Raw genomic sequence first — 12,383 nt, forward strand, 5'->3', positions numbered from 1 at the left:
GTGCAATAATGATTTTAATCCAAAATGTTAGTAATTTAATCTTTTATGCTTGTACCGATGAATTGGAATCATACTTACCTTTGGGGAAAATAAGAATATGTGATATTTTATTGTTGTTTTGTATTATTATAATAATTATTATTATTATTATTATTATCATTCTTCTTCTTCTTCTTATTATTATTATTATTATTAGTAGTAGTAGTAGTAGTAGTAGTAGTAGTAGTAGTAGTAGTAGTAGTAGTAGTAGTAGTAATAGAAGCAGTGGTAGTGACAGTGATAGTGGTGGTAGTAGTAGTAGTAGTAGTAGTAGTATTAGTAGTAGTAGCAGCAGTAATGCACCTTTAGATAGCAGCATTGCTTCACTCTCAGCCAACAAGGCAACACGTCCCTGCCAGCCGCCACCCACCATCCCCTGGAGCTTCTCCTTCTTAGTCAGGAAAGATGTTGTTTTGTTTTTATTCAAAACCGTAATGACTTGTGCGGAATGTAATTTGTTTCTAATTGTCAAACGAATGAAATGCTCGACCTAAGATATTTTTTAGAGAAAATTTATCAAGCTATTTTGCTTCCTGCGGATCAATCATGGTCATTGTCAATTTACGCCGACATGAACTGAACAACATTACTTTTTTTGTAGTTTTTAAGGACTTGAGAAAATAAATATCGAATGGATGACATACTTATTACGTGATTTTTACTCATTGCACTCTTAATGATCAAGATTAAGTATACTGAGGAATCCTTTAATTTCTTTTAAATATTTGCCTGTCTTTGTGGTTGTTTGCTGTAAATTTATCGTAGACTTTTTCCGTTGCTCGTTGAATTTATATGTATCTATGAGAAAATATTTAGTTTCTTTAGATAGTTTAGATTATTTTGATTAATATTATTTTCATAACTGAATGATTCAAAACCTCATTATGACTGTGGGGTATCAAGTGAATAAAATATATCAGTGTTCTGGTTCCTAATTTCTTAAGTTAATCAAAATCTTTCTCTGTTAAGTTAATTTTCTAATTGCTAAATGGTCTCGGACTGGCTCACTTCAGGTGTTTGTATTAGTTTTTCTCCTTGAAATTTCTCACTACATACGTATACTGTCCTTTCTTCAATATTCGTTCTATTTCATCAAACATCTTCAGCTTCCTTTGATCAAAGTCACCGCACTGTAAATAATTTCAAAGCCAAGTATCGATTCTTTCTCGCTCAATGTCTTCTGTTGTCAAGCAGCAAGTGCATCACATTATTGTATCTTGAGTAAGACTTTGAAGAAAACTAATGTTAAATTATAGGATAACTATCATCATTGCCCAAATCACTATCATTATCATCATTACAATAGTGATTTTCATCCTTTTCCTCCTCCTTATCATCATCACCATCATCTTCATATTATCATTAATAGCATTTGCATTAGTCACGATAACAAAACAACAATAACAACAACAAAAGTCACAATATATATATATATATATATATATATATATATATATATATATATATATATATATATATATATATATATATATATATATATATATATATATATATATATATATATATATATTATTGAAAAAAATAAATACTAATCAAAGTTACATCAATGCTGGTGCAGTATTATCCCAGGTCAGCGAAAGTTCATGGAGTCGCAAGCAGGTTTTAGGGTCAGGTGCAAAGGACAAACATGTTGCAATAATAACTACTGCAGGTTCCCAGAGTTTGTATATAATAACTCACGTGCTCCTGCGTATGAATTTACAAGCTGGAACTCTAGAATATACTGTCTTTTTCCATTATTGAGATTTAGATGAAAATTGCGTATCACAGATTCATTATTCACTTATTTCCTGCTTCAAAACCTCGATTTTGAAATATTAAGCATGACATTTTGAAGATGAGTAACATGTATGGATGAGTAAATAAGATATCTATAATACTGTTTTACTCAAAGGAGGTGTAACTTCTTGGAATATGAAAAAAAAACCTTAGTCATTATGAAAAACACTATCGAAACACAAGATAAAAAGAAAATTATTTCATTACTTCAGTACTGCCATCTTCAATCTTCCCATTTATCAATAGAGAAGCGCACTTTCACACTGCTCAGCTTCTCGTTTCGTTACAGGTGTTACAGGTGTTACGCAGAGTTTTTTGGAGTGGCTGGTGGGAGGTATGTGGAGACCCCATTCAGTATTCCTCCCATTGTCCCAGTAATTGGAGGATTATAGTCTACGGAACCTGTTGCGACCTACCACCTGTTTTGTGTGTGTGTGGCGGATGGAGGGTAGCAAGATGTGTGTGTGTGTGTGTGTGGCTACGTGTGTGTGTGTAACTAGTAAAATATAAATGCATAGGTAGGTAGGTAGATAGATAAATAGGCAGACATATGGACAGATAGATTATACAGATATAGATAGATAGACAAATAGTAGTTAAATAGACAAAAGATATAATTCTTGTGGTTCTCTCTCTCTCTCTCTCTCTCTCTCTCTCTCTCTCTCTCTCTCTCTCTCTCTCTCTCTCTCTCTCTCTCTCTCTCTCTCTCTCTCTCTCTCTCTCTCTCTCTCCTCTCTCTCTCTCTCTCTCTCTCTCTCTCTCTCTCTCTCTCACACACACACACACACACACACACACACACATGGAGGTTGATAAGGGTTTGTATCCTTCCATCCTCTCAACCTCCCCTTCACTCTCCTCTGCTCCCATTCCCGCCTCACTTCCCAGCTTCTCCTCACTCACGCTGATGCTCTGAAATCTCATCTCCACAAAAATGTATAGAAACGTCCCTTCAATTTCCGACTTGATTTGACCACCCTGATCATTACCTTGGGATCAGCTGACGACGCCTTCCTCCGGTCTCTCATTTTGTCTGTCTGTTTGCCGGTCTAGTCTTCAGTCTCTCTCTCTCTCTCTCTCTCTCTCTCTCTCTCTCTCTCTCTCTCTCTCTCTCTCTCTCTCTCTCTCTCTGCTGACGTGCCATTCTTCTCGTCTAACAAAAGCTTCCACGAATCCACTTTGCAGATCTTCTCATATATACATTCTATTATAAATAAGTAGCAAATAGAAACTCATCTGCCAGTGCTAGAGCATGTTAAGTAAAAAAAGTGTCAATGAGTGCTACAAAAATGGGCGAGAAAATGGAAAATTTACATAGCGCTGGCTACACGAACGTAAAGACTGACAGATAGGTAGCAAGGAGTAACTTGAAGCCACCTCGCCTCGTCAAACGGGTTGTGGTCCATTACTGTGTTGGTGTTTCATTACTCAACAACGACCGGTCCTCCGAAATACGACTCGTCTTATAAAAGATTCTTGACAGGAGGGAATTGCTTTTATGTTCTGAGTATGTCAGACTTTTTTTTAATATATGAAGCATCACCATGAACATGCAAACAAAGGTGACGGGAAGCTGAAAGAAAGCCGAATGATAAGACGCAACATCAACAGCAATAACAGCAGTGATAATGGCGGTAAAAATAGTAGATAATAATAATAATGGCGGCGTCGGCAGCATAAGTAGCAGCAACAGCAGCTGCAGTAGCAGTAGCATCAGCAGCAGCAGCAGCAGCAGCAGCAGCAGCAGCAGCATTAGTGATAGTAGTAGTAGTAGTAGTAGTAGTAGTAGTAGTAATGATGATGATGATGATGATGATGACGATAACAATAATAATAATAATAATAATAATAATAATAATAATAATAATAATGATAATTGATAATAATAATAATAATAATAATAATAATAATAATAATAATAATAATAATAATAATAATAATAATAATAGCAAGAAAAACCAGCGGCAATAAGCAACAATAATAGCAACAACAACAACTGTGTGTGTGTGTGTGTGTGTGTGTGTGTGTGTGTGTGTGTGTGTGTGTGTGTGTGTGTGTGTCCATATTTCTGCTCTCCACTTTCATACACCCCAGCCACTCCATTTGTGGCAATTACCAGTATTCCACTGCCAGTCTCACCCTTGCATCCAGTTTTTTTTTTTTTTTTTTTTTTGACACAGTTCCATGTTTACTTTACTAAATAATTGCATTAAATAACCTTCCAAACTCGCACAACTTCAATTCCAGAATACACTTGAACATAATAACTCTCTTTGCTTGTCCATACTGTTAATTCGCATCAAGTTTTTTTTTCTCTCTTTTTCCCCAGCTCACTCTTTCCCTTTGATACATTTCTCGCACGAATCGCTCTCACCTACTACAAATCTGTGGTCGTAAAAAGTTTTGAGGTATTTCCGTTCCCTTGTCCTACTTTATCTTAGTTTCAGGAAATTATAACACCCAGGTCCTTTTCTCTCGCTTTTCTGCCTATACATTCTCTCACATACTAAGTCTCGCTTAATAAGAATCTATGATCCCAGAAGGTGTTAAAATACTTCCACCCTCTTGCTTTATGTCTTTGTTTCAAAGAATCATTCTATGTAAGTCGAAAAATGTCCAGATTAATTGTTTTGTCTCTTCATTCAAATCACGTTGACAGATTTAAAACTCCACAGATTGAAAATTTTTGCTTATACAGTTTTAACACGAAGGTAATAAAAATGACAAAACTTGATTATGAAAATGTGGCCAGTAGAAGACTCTGAAAGTAAAGAAATAATTGCCAAAAATTATTCAATCGGTTTAGCTTCTGAGCTGTCTTCATTTATCATTGTTTGAAAGACAAAATATATAAAAAAAGAAGTGGCTTAAAAGAGGACAACAACTATTAAATAATGATGATAATAATAATGATAATAATGATGATATTAATAACAGCAATAATGATAACGATAACAACCAACAACATCAGCAACAAACAACAACGACAACATACGTACGACAATAACAAAAACGTAAACCCGCTCCCAAACATTTGAAGGTGTTGCTCTTCTTAGATATACCCACTCCTGAGTGTGCCTGAGGGAGTACAATTACTGCCCATTGAGAACTACTTCCTCTGCCCCGGTGACAAAATTATATTCCACCTTTGCCCTGATGTGTGGTGGCGGCGGTTTCCTGTCGCCTTAGCCATGGGTGGAAATGAAAGGGGCGGTGGATGCCGGGGAGAAAAATAAGCGAGGTTGTAAAACTATTTTCATTTTGGGCCGCGGATGGTGGAGGAGGTGCTTGCCAGACTGACGCTCTTTGAGGCTGTTTTGGATTGCCGGTTACCTGTCTTCCACTCAGCCTCTTGATTAGATCGTGTATACTTGCTTGTGTTCGTGTTTCTGAATCATCATTTTTCCGCCCTAATGTCACTGTGATCGTTAATTATTTCATCATGCGAGTAGTCTTTTAAACCATTCGCAAATAAAAAATTCATGCTGTTCCCCACAGTTGCCTTCATGTCGTGGGTTAACTCCGCTCCTTGCATCTTTGCATAGTGAGTAATTTTCCTCTAGGGCCAAGAATGAGGGTTTATTTGTCTGTTTCTCAAGCGAGGCGAGCGAAGAAAGAGGAAGCAAGGTATGTTTACGAGGAACATCAGCAGGTCAGAATTCCTATCTCATGAAGATACACGAGAGGTCGAGTTGGAGAGCAAAGCTTCCTGTTAGCCTGAGGAGGTGCTGGAGATGTCTTTCGTCTCAGTTATAATGAATATTAAATGACTTGAAAGTTTTTACAACATCCTCGAGTGGAAAACAAGTATGTATCACCTAAAAATTTAATATTTACCATCAAATTTTAGAGGGAATTTTCTTTAAAAATAGTTGTATTTTATAATGTACTGAGTCTGGATTAAGCAGATAGTGGCCCACTGTTGGATATCTTGAGGAGAGGCGTGCAAATTTGTTTGTCGTATGCCTTAGTAATGTTATTCAGAGTGCAATGTTAAAAAAGACTGTTGACAATGGTGTTATGGGATTCCTCCTGCAGAGATTCCTTTGAGATTTTCACAAAGATGTGTTGTAACGATATTCTTTTCAAGCTTTGTGATTTTTTTTTTTTTTTTTTTTGCGAAACCCCTTGGGTGTTCTGGAATGTGTGTTGATTATGCAATGCCTGGAGCGACAGCTCGGAGCCCCGTGGCTATCATTTTCATGTTACTCAGTGAAGGACCATTTACTGCCACTGTGCAATGGTTCTGAATGTAACCAGCCATGATTCTTAAGCCCTCAATAGCTAAATGGTTTTCGTTTGTGCAGACGAAGATCATACTGTACAAAATACACACTCACAAAAATGTATTTTTAAACACATATATTAATCAAGTTGTTCATTCGCTTGTGCGTCTATATTTCTTTCAGTTCTTAATCTCGTAAAAGCATTGCAAGACATCTTAGTCCACCACGACATCACCTCTCCCTCCATTAAGGCGCCTTCTCACCGCTGTGTTTGCTTAGTACGCCCAGCTATCGTGCCTGCGTGGCTTCGCATTTTTGCTTCATTATGCACCTTTAATGAGGCATCAGTCCGTGGAGGAACGTTGCTGCTCGGCGCTTTTTCTGTGCGACTCTTTCACATGCCGGTCAACCTATCATAAATTTTTCTTTAATATTATGCATTCTCTATCAGTGTGTGTGTGTGTGTGTGTGTGTTAGTTCAAGGTACTCTTATTAATTAGAATAACGAAAATACCGATTATATGTGAGTGGATCCGGTTAGAGAGAGAGGGAGAAAGAAGGGGGAAGAGTGAGCTTTGAAAGACTCTCTCTCTCTCTCTCTCTCTCTCTCTCTCTCTCTCTCTCTCTCTCTCTCTCTCTCTCTCTCTCTCTCTCTCTCTCTCTCTCTCTCTCTCTCTCTCTCTCTCTCTCTCTCTCTCTCTCTCTCTCGTATACACAACTTGGGTGAACTCTTTCAAGTAAAAATGCAAACACAATACTCAGACTCTTTTCCATCGCCTTTCTGCATCTCGGGGTCCTGATCTCCCTCTCGTCCTCTTCTGCCTACTTGTCGTCGTAGTTGTCATTGTTGTGTTCTCTCTCCACCACCTCCTCCCTCTTTGTTTCAGTTGTTATAAAGTCGCTGTTCTTCTTGTTCATCCTGTTCATCTTCTTGTTACTACTTTTCATTCTATATCCTTGTCTTTCATTAAACTTCCACTCCCTCTCACCATTTTCTATTACATTTGATATTAACTGCAAAGAGCATTTTCACGTTGCTAGGAAGTGGTTGTCGCTTACTTGTGTAATGGATTTTGAATATTACCAACTTGCATCAGCTGAAAGTTCCCGGTAAAAAGAAACAAAGCTTTATTTTTGTCTTAATGTGTCTGTTCTTGATAGGAAAATAGGCCTTGTACAGTACATTGTTTGCCAGATCTTACGTTGCGTCAATTTAACTTTCCCCCTCCATGTGATAAATCTTGTCTATTATTAGTGGATATTTATTCATTTACATTTACCAGGTGTGTAGCAAAATACTTAGAAAAATATGATTCTTTGACTTGAGGTAAGTTTGACTGTTAAAACCTAGCATTTATTCACTTAGCTTCTGTAAAATCAACTCTAGGAACTAAGGAGACTATGCGGAAGGTCAAAATAATTATCTCATTGTTCCTTTCGTATTTTTTATTAGTTTAGAATCTCAACAATCTGCATTATCATGGATGGCGGCACGAGTTTCGTCTCCATAACTCTTGAGAAAAGATATCCATGGAAAAGTCTTTGCTTGGCTGAGAGTTCATGTCGTAAGGATATTTTCAAGTCGTGCGAACAAATTAGAGTGAATTTCTCCCGTATGACTGAAGGTCGGCAACCGCAGTAGAGACACGAGAGATTCATTGCGGTGGACCTTGTTAGTGTCAGTGTTGATGTGTGCATTTGAGGAGGCAGCTCTCGTGGACGCTGAGCCGGTATGGTTATGAATGTCTCTTGATGGTTGTGTTTGTAGGTATAGGGTTATAGTATGTATTACAGAGTTCCATACATTTGCGTATATCCCTGTTTTAATACTTACGTTCTTAATGGCCATAATGAACGTTTGGTTATTTTTTTCATTGATTTGTTTTGAATACGTGTAAAATTTGATTATTTATTGTGATGTGATTGCATGGTTGAGGTCAGCTGTGTTGTGAGAGTCACCGGAATTGTTTTCTCTTTTAGGTGAACTATAATCTTTTCCGTGGTTCTGTTTGTGAATTAAAGGAAGGAGTGGTGAGCAATCTCATTGTAGTTTTCGGAAATTAGATGGAGAGTTGAATGATTAGTGAGTCTCATATTAGGATCTGGAGTTAGTTTTATTTATTTATATATTCATTTATTTATTTATTTATTATTATTATTATTTTTTTTTTCATAAAGAAATATGGAACTGTACACTAAACTGTGAGGTGATGGTAGACCAAATGTTCATATTTGTCCAGCATGAGTAGTGTTCTTTGATACGAAACGAAGTATTACAAATTTCTGTGTTAGAAATTCTTTTAAACTTTTATCGTTTTATGGCCCTTGTGGCAACATTTCTCTGTCGTAAAGTGTTACCTGGTTAAATCATTTACAGATAAATCATTTACCTGTAAAGTATACGATGCATAATCTCTTAGTGTCAATGTAGCAAGTAATGACAGGAGCTACGTGCCAATGACTGCAGCACAATAATAATAGAACTTTGTTGTCGTATTTACTGATCTCTAATTAAGGAGACATGTAGTAAGGAAATCCGACCATATTTGTCCTTCTTTACATTTGCAGGACTTTAATAATCTGGAGGTGCATAATATACCAACGAATGGAGTGGTGACAGTAATGAAAATGTGTGGCAGCTTTCATGTGTGAACTAAAGATTTGGGTAATGAATTATGAAGTGATGATCTTGTCAAACGTAGCATTCCTTTGTAACCTGGCATAGGGAGTTAATGAAAAGACAAATAAAAAAATTGTCTATATATAAATAAGTCAGATATTGTTGATATGACAAGAGAATCCTAATTAAGTTGAAAGACAGTTAATGAAAATAAGTAAAATTAGTGAGGTTAGTATATAGAAGGACTTCAATGTTGGTAGTTTAGTTTATCATGTGTGCATGCAAGACAGGTTTTATGGATGTCATAGAGCAAGTTTATCTAGCAGGAAAATATGTAGCTTCTGTTTTGCATGAATCTCCTCTTTTGCTTGGTTTTCCTGCAATAAACTACCCTTTTTTTCGTAAATTTCTTACACCAAACCCGTCTTATTTTAACATGTGTTTTCTATTATGCAATTCTTTGACTTTTCATCTCATACTACTAAGAAGACTCTCGAATGCATACAGAGACAAAGACCTAAGGCTCGCGCTGTCTTGAGAGTGGTGTCAGCATCACAAGTAAGAAGTGGACGTGGCTGTGAGAATAACTGTCAGATAGTTTTAGTTTACTGTCGGACATTTGTACTCTGCTAGTGTGCTATCGTGTGGAGACAATGAAGCTGCAACCATCATGTTAGTTCTCAACAAAGCCCTCAGGTCCTCAGGGTGACAGTACTCGCATATAGTCCTGAGAGGTGAAGCAGGTGCTATGTGTTGAGGAGGAGGTATTGCAGCTGATAGCCGTACGAGTATATGAGGAGAATCTCATCTTCTAGGATTTCATGTTGGATGGATGGGAGGGACCTGGCAGCGGATGGGTAGATATTAATTGGGATATTACAATTGGCTATGAGGGTCAAGGTATCTGGGATAAGGAGAGAGAGAGAGAGAGAGAGAGAGAGAGAGAGAGAGAGAGAGAGAGAGAGAGAGAGAGAGAGAGAGAGAGAGAGAGAGAGAGAGAGAGAGAGCTATACGTCTGACTAGTTAGCACTAATGACGAGATTGAATACCAGTGCCTACATTGCTAACAATCTTAACTAGGACAAGAATGTGAGGCTACAGAATATAACCATCCTAAGAAGCTGGTGCTATTTATGACAAATTATTTTCACTAGTTTGAAATAATGGAGTCTGAAGTGTCATTTCATAGACATAAGTACTCGTAGGATAAAGGAAGATGGCGGAGACAGAGTTTTCTGAGGGCATTTTCCTATAGTCCTTGTCAGCTGTCAGTGGAGGATCGGCATGTCTTGAAATTGTGGAAAAGAAAATGAAGCTGAAGCGGTTTCCCTTTTGAAAGAAATATAGGACATATAGAAGCGTATACCTTATGGAGTACTTTATTTATGACAGTATTGACTGGGCAGTGTAAGAGGGGAAATTAACAGGGGACAGAATATATTACACTTGGTACCAAGTAGCTAATTGACAACATGGCCAGTGATTAATAAGTTGGAAGGCAGCTGGGTAGCAACGACCACAACGAAATCAGGTTTGAACTTATATGGAGAGCAAGTCATGATAACCAGATGGAGTACCCGAATGTGAGTGAGCAGACTGCGAACGATTAAAAAGACTCCTGGAGGTGATTAATTGGGAGCCACTGGCGAGAGTCGGGAGCCACAAGTGTCCAGACAATCAGGAGGCAGGGTGCGATGTCAGCAGCCGCGGTGTGAGATCTCTGTGGTTAGTTAAAATATTTATAAGGCCATATTCCACGTAAAGGTTTAGCAAAGGTAACACTGATGCCAGACTGATGACGTGTGTTAAAACTTTTAAACATTCAATAACAAAAAGATTCTTAAAAGCTACAGTTCGTTGTAAAAGTTTGTTTCAGTGTGGATACGAGATTAAAGAACTACTGTAAGTATAAAGACGCCGCTGTCAGAATCAATGAGCACCAGTGTGTTTATTTGAAAGGTTTACAGTGTAGTGTGATATGTCATTTCCTCAATAACATGAGGAGACGATGTGGGTTGAGCTTATTAATACTCCTGGCTGCTGGTAACACGATAAATTGTCTCGTGAGACCAAAGGATGACAGGAAAAGTTAATCGGAATTACAAATATGAAGATGTACGTTATGATATAATTAAAGGTGGAAGATGCATCCCGTTCTGTAATTTTATCTTAGTAATTGCTCTTGAAGTAGCTTTGTTAGGGAATATAATTCAGCTGGTGATCTCCAGGGCTGAATCATGGATCAACGTGAAAGTTATTCGAATATGTTTTTCTTACACGACTAGTCAGAGAAGTTGTACTTAAAGACTTAAAGTGATACATACCTTGTAGTTTATTAATGAAGCAGTAAAAGCAAATGTTTTGATAGTAACTTTATTGTTTCGTTTGTTGAATTAGTAATAAGCTATTATTCGGATATATTCGGATATATATTCATTAATCACTTACATCTCTTCTATTTTACTTGTACTACTTGAAGACCATACACTCCATCAAATATTAAGATGTTATTGTTTATGTCATAGACGTCATTCTTTCTTTCATTCAATCTGTTGCGAGTCTCTTGTGTTACAGGCACACACATTGAGACACACAAAAAGTGGACCCCAATGAATGTGTGGCATGAGAAAGTTATCCGGTCATGTTTTTTGTAATACAGGAATTACTGATGGCGTGTGTGAATTGCTGATGTACTGTGGTCGGTTGTGATTGGTGAGACTGAAGTCCTGCTCAGTTGTGTCGAAATGAAAAATAAATGAATATTGTCTTGCAGGTGATAATACTCCTGAGCGGTGTTTTATGAAGACTAACAAACGCTGGATTGGGACAAATTACTACGTTCCAAAGAGAACTGTGATTACTGTCGTGTTACCGTTTGTGCTTACATTATCTGTGTGCTGCAGCAGGACATCTTAAGTAAAGACTGGAAAAAACTGCTTAAATGTTATGAACACTGTTGCTTGAAAGATAGTTCAGTGTTTTATTGCTTTTATAACCTTTTACTGCGTGTGCAAGACTTTAAGCTTAAAAGTTGTGGCCAAACTTTGAATTGCCTTCGTTTTCTGTCTTCCTCAGGCGTGACGTACGATGACCTGCCTGATGGGGCATGCTTCCACCGCCCTCACCTACAGGAGGCGGATTATCCCCCCACCCCTCTGCCCACACCAGTCCTTACCCCTCGCCCCGTCCCAGAGTCCCTGCCCCGCCACGTGCCCCGCCATGTCACCTCCACTCCCCAGACACTCAAGCCCCACGCCAAACCCTCTCCCACACCCTTCCCTACCCCCCTGCCCTCACCCCTGCCCACTCCTATGGCCACGCCAAAAAACACACCTGAGGGCACTCCAGACGCCACACCCGCACCCACTCCCCTGCCCACCCGCCCCACCACGCCAGGCCTTGTCACGGGGCCCTTCATGGCACAGCCTTCGCTCACGCCGACCTCCGTGGTGGCCATCGTGGAAGTGAGTACAACAGTTTTTATTTCGTACATTATTATAAGTATATTGGTCGCGTGTGTGTGTGTGTGTGTGTGTGTGTGTGTGTGTGTGTGTGTGTGTGTGTGTTCTTCTCCCTTCAGTATTCTGCTTTATTTACCATTGTTACATGTGAAAGTCATTAATTTTCGTTGCACGCGTAATATGTGAAATATCGAAGTGGTCTTTGAACGGAGTCTGACATGTTATACATATGGGTAC

The 12,383-nt window shown here is 38.3% G+C and overlaps 1 long non-coding RNA gene across 3 annotated transcripts in view; it reads left to right on the forward strand.

Annotated features, from left to right (window-relative positions):
- Positions 1-12,043, forward strand: part of LOC135100532 (uncharacterized) — a 59,902-nt gene extending 47,859 nt beyond the window's left edge. For all 3 annotated transcript variants that reach the window (XR_010268774.1, XR_010268775.1, XR_010268776.1), the window contains one exon: positions 11,761-12,043. This is a non-coding gene — a long non-coding RNA (uncharacterized LOC135100532). The remainder of the gene's footprint in view (positions 1-11,760) is intronic.
- The last annotated feature ends 340 nt before the right edge of the window (positions 12,044-12,383 follow it).

The sequence above is a fragment of the Scylla paramamosain genome, chromosome 5, assembly GCF_035594125.1.
Source record: "Scylla paramamosain isolate STU-SP2022 chromosome 5, ASM3559412v1, whole genome shotgun sequence".
Lineage (NCBI taxonomy): Eukaryota > Metazoa > Arthropoda > Malacostraca > Decapoda > Portunidae > Scylla > Scylla paramamosain.